The sequence below is a fragment of the Sitophilus oryzae genome, unplaced genomic scaffold (genome assembly GCF_002938485.1).
Source record: "Sitophilus oryzae breed Bouriz unplaced genomic scaffold, Soryzae_2.0 scaffold_467_pilon_pilon, whole genome shotgun sequence".
Classification (NCBI taxonomy): Eukaryota; Metazoa; Arthropoda; class Insecta; order Coleoptera; family Curculionidae; genus Sitophilus; species Sitophilus oryzae.
In genome coordinates this window covers 2,116,365-2,136,271 of record NW_022147048.1, presented here as the reverse complement: position 1 = coordinate 2,136,271, position 19,907 = coordinate 2,116,365, and the positions used below count along the sequence as shown (strand labels likewise).

Sequence of the window (19,907 nt, the reverse complement as noted above, 5' to 3'; positions counted from 1 at the left end):
TCCATCTGAAAGCGCTGTTAGACAATTAGTTGAGTTTTCGATATTATTACATAACTTGGTAATATTTGAGGGGTAGTTTCATCTCGTTGGATTTTGACTTTCGAAAAATCCGTTTGCCAAAAATAAGCTTTTTACGTCAAGCAGTTTAAGCAGAATCGTGGTTAACAAATTACCCAACTTTTTGGAACACCCTGTATGATTTTTTTAAAAGTTTCAAAATACCTATGTAAAAAGAAATAAATTATGCTTGTCCAAGCGTTTTCCCGAAAGACTAACCGTTTTTTAAATAACAAATATTGTAATATTTAAGGGGCGTTTTCACCCTCTTGGAATTTGAGATTCGAGAAACCCCTCCTTATCGAACCTCTACACCCCACAGTCAATCCGTTTGCCAAAAATCAGCTTTAAACGTCAAGCAGTTTAAGCAGAATCGTGATTACTCAATGGTCACTCCTCCGAAAAATCCCTTATTATCGAACCTCTACACCCTAAAGTCAATCTGATTTCCAAAAATTACCTTTTTACGTCAAGCACTTTAAGCAGGATCGTGATTAATCAATGACCAGATTTATCGAAACACCCTGTATACATTTTTAAAAAATCTTAAAATATGTAAAAATAAACAAAATAAAATATACGTGTTTAAGCGTTTTTTCGGAAACTTGACCGTTTTTTTAAATAAAAAATATTGTAATATTTGAGGGGTGGTTTCACCCCCTCTTGAAACTGGAATTTCGAAAAATCCCTTCTTATCGAACCTCTACACCCTAGAATCAACCTGTATGCCAAAATTTAGCTTCTTAAGTTGAGTGGTTTGAGCAGGATCGTGATTAATCAGTATGTCAGTTACTTTTAAGGATTTTATATATTAGTATAGAAGAGGGTTGTAGAATTATCCACGAAAGTATAAAGTAACTAATACTGATATTTTAATCGACAGAATAAAATATTTTAAGTAGGAATTGAATATTTTTATTTTTTACCTAAAAAATTTCATTAATTTTAAGAGAGAACGCCAATTATTGTTTAAAATTATAATTAAAACCAAACAAAACGATGCTATTCCGGATTACCTCTTATATGCAAAAATGTTTAATAACAATGAAGAAATTAGGACGAAAATTTACGGTTCTTAGACCTCAATTTGCTGTTCGAGTTAAACGATCTACTATACTTACCGATTTAATTCATAACAGTATAGTGCGCGCCCAGTTCCGATTTTAATGCCAATTACTACTGTACGAAAAAAAATAGCGTCAAAGACAGCTGGGGAATGACAATAGATAATAATTTTGGCGAGGTCAATCTCTAGACGTCATTTACTAAGAATTGACATAAAACTTGTCAAAAATTAACACTAATTATAAAAAGATTAAAAAAGGAAATCAAATCTCCACACACCGGAAAAATCTAGGGATATCATTTTTTTAAATATAAATAATAAAAAAATCAAACTAACTTTACCATAACTTTTTTTGTGACACCCTGTATATAACAAAATATTTTAGGATACACCCCTTTATAAACCTTGAAACATATGAATAAAACTTTTTTCACATCTTCGACAACGACGACGATATTGGACTTCCTCGCACTAATAGGCCACCCTGTATATTTACGGTGGTTTAAAGCTAGGTGTAGCACTTTTCTTCCCTCAAATATAAACTCAATATTTTGTCTATAATATTTTGAATATTGTTATATTACGACCACTTATAATAAAAAATAAATAAAAAAAACATAAAAAAATACAGTCCACTAAATTTATAAGAGATTATGCTATTATAAAATTCTTTCAATTAAAAAATATGAATAAGTTGCGGAGACTTATATATGAGACAAAATATTTACTCTAAAATTGATTCAAAAACCAATTTATATAAATTATCTCGTAAATTATTATTGGAATGAAAATTTTATGGAAAATCCCCTGACCAAAAAATATTTTCATGCGCATATTTGAGACAACCTGTATATCTAAAAAACTATTTTTAAAATCTGCACACATGCTAAAAAAAATAATAACATTTAATTAATTACATAATATCTCAGCCTCTAAAATAAACAAATATAATTAAATGTTAACTGATAATTACTATCAGCTTGCCGATTTACATCCGATGGAAATCTAAAAAGACTCAAAGAAGAATTTTTTTAATTATTTCCACAATTAATAGCAGCGCACAGTAAGGCACTCATTGTTTGTCAATTCGTCCCTGTGCTCGGACGCAACGCTCGAACCTCACAGCTCGACGGACCGAATTCAACATTCAACTGAAACGCTTTGCAACCTACCAGCTTGCAAAAACTGGCAGAAAATATTTGCGAGAGTGAAAATATTTGCTCTTTTCCTTAAACTATGGTATTATACAGGTACGGACGAAAAATATGTAGGTGGTGCCCCGATGAATACTTATTTAAAACGTTTGCAAGTTAAAGATATTAAAATTTTTTAAAGGTTGCTATTAGACTTGGATCAAGATGAAGGCAAATTAAGAAAATTGCGTTTATCTCAACAAGGAGACAAAATATTTAATGAAACATTTTTTTTGAAACGCCCTGTATAAGAATAAAACTAATTTAGCAAAGAAAAGACATTTATATTTCTTTAGCTTTAGCGAACTTTTCTTTAGGTGGCGTGAGCTGATTATTATCAAGGATTTGATTTGTTGTTGTGGCAATGACGTCATTTATATATTAAGAATTAATCGTAAGATTTAAGCGAACGCCTGTTTAAGTATGTGTTACTGTTATGACTACATAGGGTCATCGGTTATTAATACCAGACACATCCAGAAAAGTTTCCACATTAAAATAATTTAACAAAAATTAATAATTCAAGACGTTCATATTGAAAATAAAAGAATTTCGTACTTCTACAGGGTTGTTCACCACATACGACACGGAGTATTGTAGCTAAACGATGAGATTTTTACAAATTGTAAGTTTTGGGTTCGATGAAGGACTATTAGAGGTACAATTTAAAAATAATTTTACAAGATACAGAGTGTCCCAAATAAGTAAAAAATATCAAAGTTGTATTTTTTTAAATGGAACACCCTGTATATTATTTCATTTTTAGTTTCTACGATTAAAATAAAGGTAAATTTGATTAAGGTTTATTATACTTAAACCTTACCGTTTTTGAAATATTCTCAATTTTGTGAAATTACAGTAAAAATTTTAAGGCTTCATTTCTCCAAGGGTATCAAAGTTTTTAATACTAAATATTTACTGAAGTTTATTTATTGATCAGTTATTTTGTTGCAATAATAAAAATAATACTACCTTATACAGAGTGCCTAAAAATTTATTTTAAATAATTATTAGCTTCAAACGGCAATAACTTGTTTAATTTAAACGGAACACCTTGTATATTTTACGAGAACCAGATGCACAATTTAATTGACTATCAAATTATATTATACCATTTTTTACCTATCTCTTTAAGTTTCCGTAGAAAATGCATTTTCTTGTAATTTAGAACTTATTTATCAATATACCCATGGAATATTGACATTTTAGATTATTTTTAAAGATGTACCAAATTTTTAAAGAGTACAGATACTAATATTGTCGATATAATTTGTTTATTTTATTAAAAAATAAAAAAACTGTTTAAATATTTATTAAAGGGGACCAATTAATATGATTCCAGTATTCAAACTACATTAACTGACTGTTTGCGTTGATTAATAATAATTGCTCCAAATACTAAAAAACTTAATTTTGTATGGGTATTAGACAGTGTGATAAAAAGAAATACCTTAAAAATGATATTTCATTTTTTAATAAATACTTATTTATAACAACAGAGACTTTAATTTTGATAACTTATTATTATATTGATTTCTGACTCAAATCCACATTTATTTAGAATCATTTATTAACGAAAACAATGATAGACAATTAAATTGTGCATCTGATTCTCCTAAAATATACAGGGCGTTCCATTTAAATTAAAGAAGTTATTGGCGTTTAAAGCTAGAAATTATTTAAAATAAATTTTTAGATACTCTGTATAAGGTAGTATTATTTTTATTATTGCAACACAATAACTGATCAATAAATAAACTTCAGTAAATATTTAGTATCAAAAACTTTGATACCCTTGGACAAATGAAGCCTTAAAATTTTTACTGCAATTTCCCAAAATTGAAAATATTTCAAAAACGGTAAGGTTTAAGTATAATAAACCTTAATCAAATTTACCTTTATTTTAATCGTAGAAACTAAAAATGTAATAATATACAGGGTGTTCCATTTAAAAAAATACAACTTTGATATTTTTTATTTATTTGGGACACTCTGTATCTTGTAAAAATGTTTTTAAATTGTAGCTCTAATAGTCCTTCAAAGAACTCAAAACTTACAATTTGTAAAAATCTAATCGTTTAACTACAATACTCCGTGTCGTATGTGGTGAACAACCCTGTATATTTATGTAGATAACTTACACTGGTGTAAAATAAAAATTTAAAAAAAGTCAAAATAAATGAAGATTATTTTTCCATTCCATACAAAAAAATCCATAACCCAATTATGATTAAAAAGAAACGACCAATCAAATTACACATGATAATGCGGCACATACACGATAAATATTTAATTATATTCCTTTGGGAAATTCTTTGCTTTTCGCATGTCGAATTGTTTGTGGCATGACATGGCACGATATATGTCGGTGGTAATTTAATATGAACAAGAAGAAAAAGCGCCAATCAAATCAAAATTTATTACCCCCACAACGTGTATTTAACGTTATTTTTTTATTAGTTTTTTTACTTTAGTTGCTTTGATCAATTCTACTGCAATTATCTAGTGTCAAGCATTTTTTAGCAACTTAATTAAGTTTAATTATCCTTATTTGAACTTTATGTATATTATTTAAAAAATCAAAAGATCATCATACAAAAATGACGTTCAACGATGATATTTCGTTGGTCAGTCATAAGTTAGCCGTTATCTTTAATTAATCTTATCGCGTAATATTAATTAGACTACTATAAAAAAAGTAAGTATTAATATATCGTCGGCTTTATGACGAAAAGGCGTATCTCGATTTTTGCTACTTTTCAGGAGAGCAATTTAAAGAAAATCACTTACTTTGTTTGGCCAATAAATGTAAAGTCTTTAATTTTTTAATAGTGTTTTTGTATTAACACTTAAACGGACACATTGAGGAAACGTTCTGAAGATAAATTGAGCGTAAATTCTAATAAATAATTTATTTTTAGTTGTTTAATAGAGATAGGCCTTTTGTTATAATATTAATAAATTTATTTCCGAACGAATAGTATACATACGCCCATGTAAAATAAATTTAAAAATTACGGTAAAGTGTTCTTAATAAGAAAAAAAACGATACAATATTCACATTATGGAATACTTACAAGAAAATACAATACATACATACAAGAAAAAATCTGATTTTCAAATACTTTTATTCGCGTTGGATTAGATAACTGAAAACAAAGGCAATTTTCATGCCAGAAGCAAAGACAATAATCAATTAAAATACTCTTATCTAGCTTATTTTAATAATATTGTTTTTTATACAAAAATGCATTTTTTTAACTAATATATTTTTAGTAATCTTTTAGTTAATTGGGGGCATTAATACAGGGCATTTAAACTCACGGTCCATATGATAAAAACCAAACCAAACAAAAACAAAACATGTTTCTCCATTCGATTTTTTTTATACAAATAACTGTGGAGTAACATCAGTTTCTGTTTTCCCTGTTCGATGATAACAAATTCGACTTCCATTCTACGTGTTTATGCTGGATGATTGGTAGGGATGACAATGCCAATAGCCTGAGAATGATAATGAGACGAAAATTATTGTATTTTTCGGGCAAGTTTTTGGTTCGCTAAAATGTTCTTAGAGAAATTATGATTTCGGGAAATTTTCCATCAGGGCAATTTTCGTTTAGTTGTTTTGCTTTCGATCAAAATTTTCCTTTTATTCGGCCATTTATTCTCGGACAATCTTTTGCATACCCGATACAGCTATGTGCAGAGTCTAGCTCATTCTAACAATGGTTTTTGGCAAAAAATAGACTCTAAAATCACACAGTAAAAGAGAGCTGCTGCCATGATAGAAGTTTTATTTTGTCCCAAGCAACCGTCTGAAAATAATTAGGTAGAATGGTGTGATTTTCTCTGGCATGCATTTTCATAACTTAAAACAAAAGGACCTATCTCAAATTCCATCTTTCTTGTAGTATAACAATTGGTATAACAATAATTGATATAACAAAGAGCCCTATCTCAACATACGTCTCTTCGTCATAACGAAGAATTGTAGTATTTGAGATAGGGCAAATTTTTAAACTAATATAAAATGAAAAAGGTACAATATTGAGATGCGCAAATTCGCTATGTTAAAATATGGCCCATTGGGCATGTCATGACGTTGATATCTCAAAATCGCCAAAAATCGAGATACGCCTTTTCGTCATTAAGCCGACAATATGTATTATAAAATAGAAAACAAATTTCTTGCAGTATTGGTATATAAAAAAATTATATAAGGATTTTTGCCACTTAACTGCTTATACAGAAATTTAATTCTACGCTGTGTTTGTCATTATGTGGATCAACCTGCTCTCACTACCGGTTTCGGAGCCCTACTCCATCATCAGGTGAGCTTGGGCAGATCCACAAAATAAGAAGTAATAAAAAGTACTACCATTGCACGCAGACCGCTATCTCCCGTTCGGGACTTAATATCTAACCGACACTTTCCGACAAGTCGGAATTAACTATCTCTGCGCTGTGGTTGTCATTTTGTGGATCTGCCCAAGCTCACCAATTTGTATTATTTGCAATGTTTGAAATTGATTAAAAAATTATTTGTAATGTTTTAAAAAAATACTGTTTTATCCGGAGTAAAAATATACTTTTTGTGCCTCCTTGTAACGTCGGAATAGTTTTAGGATGGTCCTTCAAATGTACAGCATCGTCAAAAAATTATAGTAATAATAAATAAGCATAATTTCTGTTCGGCAATAGTCTTAAATCGAGAATGAAATTAGTATTATCTAATGTCAAAATGTAAAGTACTTACTGCAAATCAAAATGTCGGTAAGAATTTGGAAACATACCAACGTTTCAAAAAAATATATAAAACAACATTTTCTGACAACGATTATAGATTTTCGGGAATGAAGATATAGTCTCTATCTCAGAAGAACCCAGTTCTGCACTAGTCTGCGAATGATATGTATTCGAACAGCGAATTTTTGTCACTTATACATAAATTTTAAAATAAATCCCTGCGTTTAGCGATCTTATGGATTCACACGAATTACTTAAAAAATCGGTTCAACATTTAAATTGATGAATAGCTATTTTTATTTTTCGATTTATTATCTGTTATATCTATTATAGAAACATTTTTTATAGTTTTCTAGGACAGATTTTTATAACTTTTACAGTTATTTTTTTATTTATTATAAAGTTTCAATAAAATTAATTTTTTGATTTAAATCACATGATTAAAATTTAAAAAAATCACTTGATTTAAATCATGCCAACCCTGGTATTTTAGCTCCCCATTATCTTTCATGTAAAACATAAACCTGTTTCCAGTTAATTATTAAATTTTTAAGTGACAAATTAATATTTTTATAACTTTAAATTACTTATAAATACAATTTTTTTGCAAAAAATGGAGGCTTATTTGATGTAATTTTTGATTTGTGTCGTTGGTGCAGAGAACAAATTAAAAAAATACAATTTTTTTTTGACGGGAAAAATCATACGCTATACGAACATCGTGTGATATATACAAATTAATTTCTGAACAGAATTACAATGGGCATTACAGACATTACAGTTATGTTCCATTCTCATACACACGCACATACAAGACGAGGTTTTAATGTCAAGGTTAACGTATGTGAGCAAGGTAAACCGCACACAACCCATATTTAACTAACTGAAAATGTGTAATCGTGACCATTATCGTGACTACTACTATGCTTTTTTTTCATGAAAATCGAATATAATAATGATGAAAAAGGAAAAAAACAGTGGTTTGATTTTTATCATGCAGGGTGTTTCAAAAAACGGGGAGATTCCTCACGTAAATATAACATTTATTGTTTATATCAACATAGGTATGATTCTTCTTTGTTTCGTATAGTGGAGTACCCAGAGACTTTTACCTCGGAATTCAATTACTGTGAATGTATTAATGTCGAACCTTCTGTATTGTGTTTTATAGATAAAATACTAAAATGTTTACCCATTTTTTTTTCGTTGCTTTTAATTTTTTATTTTATTAATTTTAGTAAATTCTTAATTATTTCCTTCCGAGGGGTAAACCGCAGAGGAATTATGGTGTACACTATGAAGGAATTCTACAGGAATTCCAAGGAATTACGAGGAATTCCAAGGAATTCCATAGAGATTACTAGGAATTCCAATTATTTCCGTAAGAATTCCAATGAATTCCAAGGAATCCCTTAGAAATTTAGAGGAATTCCACAGGAATTAAGAGGAATTACAAGCAACTTTATAAAAAATTAACGAACATTAGTAAACCATGAATACTATAATAGGTAGTACTAAATTTAAAGAAAAACGTTTTGCAGGCGATTTTTTACTATCCGTTTTTCGTTTTCGCTTCCAAAATTTCCCAATATCAAATATCTACAGGTTAGATATTCTTTTAATTTAATATTGTACCCTCGATTATATATCTAAAATATTTTCCAATAGTACGGCCGAACCACCCCCGAGAGATCTACTTATAACGTTCCCTGATTTCGCCATTTTAAAGAAACCCTCATAAGATTTTTTTATTCAGTACTCCAGAAAGTGTAAAGTTGATTTTTTCATTTCCTCGGAATAATACCTAGGTATATACTATAGGGAAATTAATACAACTTTAGGTGCACTTCATCAATGATACCATGCGTAATCTTATGGAATTTACTGGTGATCGTATTATGACGTGCAACTGAAGTTTTATTAATTTCCTTTCCTATAGATACGAGTATAACTAGGTACCTATCATTTTCAAAAAATCCCGAGAAAAATTAATTTTAATAAGTGCCGACATATTTCCAGTATTTTTACCTCATGATCCCCTATTAGTCCTAAAATTTAACTAAAAAAACGTAAATCTCGTAATAGTACTTTTTATTGTTAGATCTAGTAGTTATAGAGACATTAGACATTTATAAAAATCACCAGAAAATTCATAGCGGAACTGCGAAACCGAGGTGGCAACGCTGGTTCAGACTGAAAGAGTTACCGAGTTCGTTACCAAGGAATTCCAAGGAAGACCTTGAATGATTGACCTTGACCTTGAAGACCAGGAATTCCAAGGAATTCCGAAGGAATTACGAGGAATTCTGAGGAATTATTTGAGTAAAAGGAATTACGGTGTACACTTTTCCCTCTGCGGTTTACCCCTCGTTTCCTTCTTAATATTTAGATTTTTTTAATTCTTTTTCTAAGTAAATTTATTGAAATAAATAAATCTAATGCATATTATGTACCTATTCTGCTTATATTCGAATGCTGGAAGTACAGGGTGGACCATTTTGGTTGTTTCTATAGGGTATCTAGGAAACCGTGAGAAATATTCAAATTTTGAGACTGCTTGGGTTCTTTTTTTGAAAAAATTACAATGGTGCAAACGGATCGTGGCTATCTTGATCGGTTTCGAAGCTACAGGGGGATTCTCAAATTTTGTACTTTTCGAAGATGTTCGATAGTTTGTTTATTTCAGCAACCACGAAAAAATGAATTATTATACATTCTAAAGGTACTTTTCTGTGTAGAATGCGGTGGCGTAGTCAGACTTTTTTCGAAAAAAACATTTTTTGAGATATTGACTATACTTATGTTTTTTTAAACAGAACCCCCTATATATTTTTTAATTTTCTGAGTCAGCTTGGCATGGGCTTCTCGAAAATATACAACACTCTATATTTATTTTCACTATTAACTACAACATTTTAAATTTTTCTTAAAATATCCACTGAGTAGATAGTAGGCCGCGCCGAATAACAAAATAAACCATTTTTTTTCACGGTGATCGGAACATACCTTTGATAGATGCGAGACATTTCATTTCAACAGATTGAAGTGTGTGTATTTTAAATAATAAAAAAATTAGTAAATTTGAAAATTTTGAGAAATATTGTTACGGATTCCGTGGGTCCACTATTTAAACTCACGATAAAATACTTAACGAATTTATTTGTTTCACTCTGTACACACAACTTATACTATTTACAACACAACTTATGCAACTACTATTACTCTAACGATATTTCGCGGTATTATCAAACTTCAGACTATCTTCAGACTTGTCCAACTGTCAAAGCGCGGGCCTTATATACCCCCTGGCGATTGTTTCTAGATTTTTCTAAAGAATTCTATAATTTTCTTTTACTTTCTGGCCAATGCGCCAGGTTCCTCAATGCACGTTGCGATTATTTAGCAGTATGCAGTTATGCAACCAGTAATACACCTTGACAATATTATATGTTAGAATGTTATAATGAATCTAACAAACATAAGAAAATGGCGGCTGATTAATATTTTGAGCAGTATCCAGAGCGCGAGCAACCAAACCCAGTCATTTTTAAAAGGTTAGAAGATAGTTTTATCAATTTTGGATCTTTTCAAAAACCGCGTCCATTAAAGGTATGTTCCGATCACCATGACAACCGTTTACTTTGTTACTCGGCGCGGCCTACTATCTACTAAGTGGATATTTTAAGAAAAAATTGAAATGTTGAGGTTTATAGCGAAAATAAATATAGAGTGTTATATATTTTCGAGAAGCCCATGGTAAGCTGAATCAGAAAATTTTAAAATATACAGGGGGTTCTGTTTAAAAAAACATAAGTATCGTTAATATCTCAAAAAATATTTTTTTCGAAAAAAGTCTGACCACGCCGCTGCATTCTACACAGAAAAGTGCCTTTAGAATGTATAATTCATTTTTTCGTGGTTGCTGAAATAAACAAACTATCGAACATCTTCAAAAAGTACAAAATTTGAGAATCCCCCTGTAGCTTCGAAACCGATCAAGATAGCCACGATCCGTTTGCGTCATTGTAATTTTTTCAAAAAAAGAACCCGAGACTGCAGTATCAAAATTTGAATATTTCTCACGATTTCCTAGATACCTATAGAAACAACCAAAATGGTCCACCCTGTACATGTGGTTTATCACTGAAATATTTTTAAAAACCACAAAACATGTGCGCCACTGACTTTTATTTCTCTTCTTCGCAAAATTGTTTAGGCCGTTTAATGCCGATTAAAAGTTGTATTTTGATATTTTGCGGATTTCAGTCTCCTTGATGAGATAAAAGCAATTTTATTAATCACAATTCATAAAATTAAAATAACAATAAAAATGCAGTAAATAATTTATTTAATCTAATTTATTATTAAATTTTATTAAAATATATAACACCGATGTGTAGTGCTTAGCATTGCTTGATGTAGCAAATTTCAATAAAAATAAATAGTATTTAAGATAAATTACAAATGATCAATTTATTAAAAATTTTAACATCCAGTAACTTTAAAACTATGCATTTTCTCACAAATGTTTATGGAACTTTTTTCATATTTCTTGTTGTACCTATTTAACACTTTGATCAGTTAATGATATGATAAATTTTTTAAAGGTTGTAATTGTGTCCAAGTTTTATAGTAGACTTGGATTAAGGCAAATTAATAAAATTGCGTTTATCTCATCAAGGAGATAGAAATCGACAAAATATCAAGAGACATTAAAAGGATAAAAATAATAAAATACACGTTATAGAAGAAATTTTATAATCGAAATTACGTAATTTTTGAAATTAATAATAAATTATTAATTTTAGTCAAACATTTACAACCCCTAATATTAATCAAAACAGGATCTATTCCACAGATATAATAGAATCGGCGACAGGGAGAGAAAAAAATATGATTGTTGTAATTTTTTTTCTGGTTAAGTGATGTCTTATGTAAATTAGAGAAAACATAAATCTGTTCCATTAAAGCAAGGAAGGTGATAGGAAGTGGATAAAATGAAAACTACATTTATTTAACTCGGTACTGTCTTTATTATACCGGGTGCGTCCCAAAAGTTATATTTTCAAATAAAAAAACAAGATTTCGTATGTTAGTACATGACATAAATTAGGATTGATTGACGCATTCAATTATTTTTGGTCACTTCCTGTTTCACCGGAAATGACTATAACTTTTAATTTTTAAACGGCACCCTCGGTATATTTCTACTTTATTCGATAGAAAATGACACTCTGAATAGAATAACATATCATATGTCAACTTTTGACATTTTCGCATATGGTTTAATTGTAATTGTAACACGCGGTTCATAACGACAATTTGACTCGAAATACCAAATGTGTGGTATCAATATATTCATAAAAAAATGCTTTTTCCAAATATGCTAATGAGTCACCCTTGTTCCATTTGAAAAAATTGACATATGTATGATTAAAAATACGATTTGTACATCTTTTAACCGGCCTAGACAAGACACGAAACCCATTAGACGATCAAATCTATTTTTCCAAGGCTCCTTCATTAAAACTTAGTGTTTTTAACAACACCATGGCACCCTGGATTGAAATTTAAAATAGGATTTGTTTTTAAGCGACAATGTCAAAAGTTGACATATGATATGTCATTCTATTCAGAGTATCATTTTTTCGAATAAAGTAGCAATATACCGAGGGTGCCTTTAAAATCAAAAGATGTAATCATTTCGGTGAAACAGGAAGAGACCAAAACAATTAAATATTTCAATAAATCCTAATTTATGTCATATACCTACTAACATACAAATCTGTTTTTTTATCTGAAAAAATAAAAAAGTTATAGGGGGTGAGCCACTTTTGAGACGACCCGGTATATTAAAAAATATTGTTTCATAATGTAATATCATTTTAAAATTCTTGTATGTTATTTTAGATTCTAAAGATAATTTTAGAATAAACCGGAATATATTTTTAATAAAAACATTATTAATTATTAACAGGGTTATAATTATGATTTTGTTACAATGTAAGTAAGTAAATAATGTAATGTAAGAGAAAAAAAATTCAGATTTTACATTTTACTAAAATATTATCTAAATAAGCGCCTTTCTACAACAACGCCACTGACTCCTAATGGGTAAATTGAGAGTTGCCTACCGGTCAAAGTCGTTTCAAGACTTAAATGGATTATTTAAGTCAAATTTCTTACCAAATTTGGCACTGGCGAACCTTATTTTATAGTTTTTGAACAGAAAAAGTCAGTAAAATAAACACTTAAGGACTACAAGCTAAGAAAATGCGTTAATACAGCCGGGGAGATAGCGGCAACAAAGCTTTACCACACACGTGCGACACGTACTACAAGGTAATAAATGAATGAATAGGCTCCCTCGCCTCTAATCAGTGTTGTCATATTGTAAAGAACTTATCCTTATTAAACAGTATCCGACTTATAATTTAGTAGTATAAGGACTATTTAATACATCTATGGAATATTAAAACCTACTTTATTAAACTGTAGTATTAATATCTCAATATATGTGTATAACAAGAAAAAAAATATTGATATTATTAAAGACGTGACAACATAGGCTGGATGAGGAAGGCTCGGTCGACTGTACCCAGAAGTAAACATGTGTACAAAAAAGGTTGTTTGTCCGCGTTGAGATGTAAATAGTGTAGTCTATATTTTATTTTAAGTCTATGGTCTACACAGATTTGCTAACAAGAAAAAAAAAGGTCAATGGCATACATGTTTTTTTTAATATTCATGTAAAAACCCATACGCATGTCTGTGGTGGGGTTGAATATGTCGACATAATTTTAACATTAAAATAGTCGCACTTGTAACTTTTACCTTCAAAATTTTAGTCCAATCGCTAAAAGCACTTGGAAGAAAATGATAATAAATCATCAACAAATGAAAACTTTAACCCCCTGTAACTATAAAACAAACCAGAATCGGACCTATGTTGATATAAAAAATAAATCTTACTTTTACGTGAAAAATCTCCCCACGAGAAATGGTAGGTACATGTTTTTGAAACACCCTGTATGTGCCTAATTTCCATACAAGTTTCTGGACAGTGGACAGTGAGAATAGTTATTTGTCATTTTAATTAAAAAATAATTTAAATTGTATTTTCTGTGGAATACAAGAATTAATGTTGCTATTAAAAGAGAAAGCATTTTTATAACACTAGCAAAATAATTTTATTATAATCCGGCATACCACAAGCGGAAGCTAGATAAATTATTTTTTGCCATGGTATTTGACTTTGAAAGTATAAAATGTGATAAGATCGGAATACACCACTGTTGTATATTACTTAATATTCAAATAAACGCAAACTAAATGCTTACTATCTAAAATACTTGGACTTTTTTTGTTATGAATCAATTTGTGACAACGTCCGCAATGACGAAGTACAGCGAAATCGTCAACCGATGCGTGCTAAACATTATTGCTAATGAAAAATATTTTCTTTTGTCAGAGGTTATTGTACGTTATTTATTTATAGACTTAGTAAACACAAAAGCTTTGCCAATAATTCAGCGTAGGGCGAACATACGATATTTAAGACATCAATTTAAAACAATATTTTATTAAAAACAAACACGAGCTATCGTAGGATCATTGACAAACAATATATCGACTAATCTACTTGACATTGAAAATCATACCGGAACAAATAAGGCAAATACAATCATATTATATTAACATGGACGACAAAAATAATTATTTGTTGCTTTATTAAACTAGCTGACTCCGCTGACCCGGCTACCTTCGTACTACTAGCCTAATAGCCAGGGAGCTGGCGACATATTTAGAGAACATATTTTAGGCAAGTTAGAATAACAAAAAAAATAAAGTTTAATAACTTGTGAACCCAGAATCCTAAGTCTGGCTGGGGGGTTGGGGGTATTTCGCTACTGCGCAACCCATAACATTTGCAAAAAGATAAATCCAAAAAACATTCTTTAGGCAACTTGAAATTTGTTTATTCTTAAATTTTAGCATCTATTTAACCTAGAAATAAATATGCCAGACTTTTTTTTCGGGTTTAAAGTGTAACCCGGCCATTCCAAATATGTTTAATTATTATACCTGGAAAACATACTTTAGGCATTCTAAAATGTTTACAGCGTGTTTATTAGATGATATTAAAAAATATGTGTTAATTGCCAGACGAATTCAATGGGATTTAATACTTGCCAGACGCGAATAACGATTTTAAATGAGCGCGATAAGAAAGTCTTATGAGTATCTATAAGCGCGAGAAAGATAGTTTATTGAGACCCGTCGGCAGCCGATGCGGCTGACGTAACAGCATTTTGGAGTCGTAAACACTTAAAAAAACTAACTAATATTGAATAAATAAAAAGAAACATTTTTAATAAAAATGTATGATTGAAATTTTACCTAATTAGACAGAAATTACCTAAAATTAGACAGAAAAAAAATCGCCGCCAATTTGTTAAGGGTTGTGCCGCAACGAGACCACTTGGAAACGATGTACAGATGACAAGGGTACACCACCCCCTATTTAAAATCATTTGCCGGTCCGTAGGGAAAGGGCCAGAATCAAAAAACTGTCATTTTACCTAAAATTAGACAGAAAAAAAATCGCCGCCAATTTGTTAAGGGTTGTGCCGCAACGAGACCATCTGGAAACGATGTACAGATGACAAGGGTACACCACCCCGTATTCAAAAACATTTGCCGGTCCGTAGGAAAAGGGCCAAGTACAAAAAACCGCTGTTTCTCTTGAAAATTAACAGAAAAAAAATTGTAGCTCATTTATTAAGGGTTGTGCCGCAACGAGACCACCTGGAAACGATGTACAGATGACAAGGGTACACCACCCCCCTATTTAAAATCATTTGCCGGTCCGTAGGGAAAGGGCCAGAATCAAAAAACTGTAATTTTACCTAAAATTAGACAGAAAAAAATCGCCGCCAATTTGTTAAGGGTTGTGCCGCAACGAGACCATCTGGAAACGATGTACAGATGACAAGGGTACACCACCCAGTATTCAAAATAATTTGCCGGTCCGTAGGAAAAGCGCCAAGTACAAAAAACCGCTGTTTCTATTGAAAAATAACAGAAAAAAATTGTAGCTCATTTATTAAGGGTTGTGCCGCAACGAGACCACCTGGAAACGATGTACAGATGACAAGGGTACACCACCCCCTATTTAAAATCATTTGCCGGTCCGTAGGGAAAGGGCCAGAATCAAAAACTGTCATTTTACCTAAAATTAGACAGAAAAAATCGCAGCCAATTTGTTAAGGGTTGTGCCGCAACGAGACCATCTGGAAACGATGTACAGATGACAAGGGTACACCACCCCGTATTCAAAAACATTTGCCGGTCCGTAGGAAAAGGGCCAAGTACAAAAACCGCTGTTTCTCTTGAAAATTAACAGAAAAAAAATTGTAGCTCATTTATTAAGGGTTGTGCCGCAACGAGACCACCTGGAAACGATGTACAGATGACAAGGGTACACCACCCCTATTTAAAATCATTTGCCGGTCCGTAGGGAAAGGGCCAGAATCAAAAACTGTCATTTTACCTAAAATTAGACAGAGAAAAAAAAATCGCAGCCAATTTGTTAAGGGTTGTGCCGCAACGAGACCATCTGGAAACGATGTACAGATGACAAGGGTACACCACCCCGTATTCAAAAACATTTGCCGGTCCGTAGGAAAAGGGCCAAGTACAAAAAACCGCTGTTTCTCTTGAAAATTAACAGAAAAAAAATTGTAGCTCATTTATTAAGGGTTGTGCCGCAACGAGACCATCTGGAAACGATGTACAGATGACAAGGGTACACCACCCCGTATTCAAAAACATTTGCCGGTCCGTAGGAAAAGGGCCAAGTACAAAAAACCGCTGTTTCTCTTGAAAATTAACAGAAAAAAAATTGTAGCTCATTTATTAAGGGTTGTGCCGCAACGAGACCACCTGGAAACGATGTACAGATGACAAGGGTACACCACCCCTATTTAAAATCATTTGCCGGTCCGTAGGGAAAGGGCCAGAATCAAAAAACTGTCATTTTACCTAAAATTAGACAGAAAAAAAATCGCAGCCAATTTGTTAAGGGTTGTGCCGCAACGAGACCATCTGGAAACGATGTACAGATGACAAGGGTACACCACCCCGTATTCAAAAACATTTGCCGGTCCGTAGGAAAAGGGCCAAGTACAAAAACCGCTGTTTCTCTTGAAAATTAACAGAAAAAAAAATTGTAGCTCATTTATTAAGGGTTGTGCCGCAACGAGACCACCTGGAAACGATGTACAGATGACAAGGGTACACCACCCCCCTATTTAAAATCATTTGCCGGTCCGTAGGGAAAGGGCCAGAATCAAAAACTGTCATTTTACCTAAAATTAGACAGAAAAAATCGCAGCCAATTTGTTAAGGGTTGTGCCGCAACGAGACCATCTGGAAACGATATACAGATGACAAGGGTACACCACCCCGTATTCAAAAACATTTGCCGGTCCGTAGGAAAAGGGCCAAGTACAAAAAACCGCTGTTTCTCTTGAAAATTAACAGAAAAAAAATTGTAGCTCATTTATTAAGGGTTGTGCCGCAACGAGACCACCTGGAAACGATGTACAGATGACAAGGGTACACCACCCCCTATTTAAAATCATTTGCCGGTCCGTAGGGAAAGGGCCAGAATCAAAAAACTGTCATTTTACCTAAAATTAGACAGAAAAAAAATCGCAGCCAATTTGTTAAGGGTTGTGCCGCAACGAGACCATCTGGAAACGATGTACAGATGACAAGGGTACACCACCCGTATTCAAAATCATTTGCCGGTCCGTAGGAAAAGGGCCAAGTACAAAAACCGCTGTTTCTCTTGAAAATTAACAGAAAAAAAATTGTAGCTCATTTATTAAGGGTTGTGCCGCAACGAGACCACCTGGAAACGATGTACAGATGACAAGGGTACACCACCCCCTATTTAAAATCATTTGCCGGTCCGTAGGGAAAGGGCCAGAATCAAAAAACTGTCATTTTACCTAAAATTAGACAGAAAAAAAATCGCAGCCAATTTGTTAAGGGTTGTGCCGCAACAAGACCATCTGGAAACGATGTACAGATGACAAGGGTACACCACTCCGTATTCAAAAACATTTGCCGGTCCGTAGGAAAAGGGCCAAGTACAAAAAACCGCTGTTTCTCTTGGAAATTAACAGAAAAAAAATTGTAGCTCATTTATTAAGGGTTGTGCCGCAACGAGACCACCTGGAAACGATGTACAGATGACAAGGGTACACCACCCCCTATTTAAAATCATTTGCCGGTCCGTAGGGAAAGGGCCAGAATAAAAAAACTGTCATTTTACCTAAAATTAGACAGAAAAAAAATCGCAGCCAATTTGTTAAGGGTTGTGCCGCAACGAGACCATCTGGAAACAATGTACAGATGACAAGGGTACACCACCCCGTATTCAAAAACATTTGCCGGTCCGTAGGAAAAGGGCCAAGTACAAAAAACCGCTGTTTCTCTTGAAAATTAACAGAAAAAAAATTGTAGCTCATTTATTAAGGGTTGTGCTGCAACGAGACCACCTGGAAACGATGTACAGATGACAAGGGTACACCACCCCCTATTTAAAATCATTTGCCGGTCCGTAGGGAAAGGGCCAGAATCAAAAAACTGTCATTTTACCTAAAATTAGACAGAAAAAAAATCGCAGCCAATTTGTTAAGGGTTGTGCCGCAACGAGACCATCTGGAAACGATGTACAGATGACAAGGGTACACCACCCCGTATTCAAAATCATTTGCCGGTCCGTAGGAAAAGGGCCAAGTACAAAAAACCGCTGTTTCTCTTGAAAATTAACAGAAAAAAAATTGTAGCTCATTTATTAAGGGTTGTGCCGCAACGAGACCACCTGGAAACAATGTACAGATGACAAGGGTACACCACCCCCTATTTAAAATCATTTGCCGGTCCGTAGGGAAAGGGCCAGAATCAAAAAACTGTCATTTTACCTAAAATTAGACAGAAAAAAAATCGCAGCCAATTTGTTAAGGGTTGTGCCGCAACGAGACCACTTGGAAACGATGTACAGATGACAAGGGTACACCACCCCCTATTTAAAATCATTTGCCGGTCCGTAGGGAAAGGGCCAGAATCAAAAAACTGTCATTTTACCTAAAATTAGACAGAAAAAAAATCGCCGCCAATTTGTTAAGGGTTGTGCCGCAACGAGACCATCTGGAAACGATGTACAGATGACAAGGGTACACCACCCCCTATTTAAAATCATTTGCCGGTCCGTAGGGAAAGGGCCAGAATCAAAAAACTGTCATTTTACCTAAAATTAGACAGAAAAAAAATCGCCGCCAATTTGTTAAGGGTTGTGCCGCAACGAGACCATCTGGAAACGATGTACAGATGACAAGGGTACACCACCCCGTATTCAAAATCATTTGCCGGTCCGTAGGAAAAGGGCCAAGTTCAAAAAACCGCTGTTTCTCTTGAAAATTGACAGAATTTTTATTATTTATTTATTTTTTAATTTAAGTATTTTGTATCTGAAAGAATAAGAAGACGAATAATTATTTAAAAATTAGCATAATATAAAATATATTTTTTTCAAACGTCACAAAAGTATAATTATTATTATACTTTTGTGACATATTATATTATTATTAATTTTTGCGACCTGATTGACAATATAAAAAAGTCATTTTAACGCCTAAGCATAAAAGTAAAGCACTTTTACTTACTTTTGAATCTATTTAGAAAGATTAACGATGGTACTTTAATAAAATTCCGAATACTTATTTTTTTAGCACTGTACATGGTACCCTTTTGTCGGGACTACGTTTTCT

At 32.3% G+C, this 19,907-nt stretch overlaps 1 protein-coding gene across 2 annotated transcripts in view; it reads right to left on the bottom strand.

Moving 5' to 3' along the window:
- Window positions 1–19,907, bottom strand: part of LOC115886122 (probable phospholipid-transporting ATPase VD) — a 94,172-nt gene that overhangs the window by 43,878 nt on the left and 30,387 nt on the right. The gene's annotated exons all lie outside the window — the stretch shown is intronic.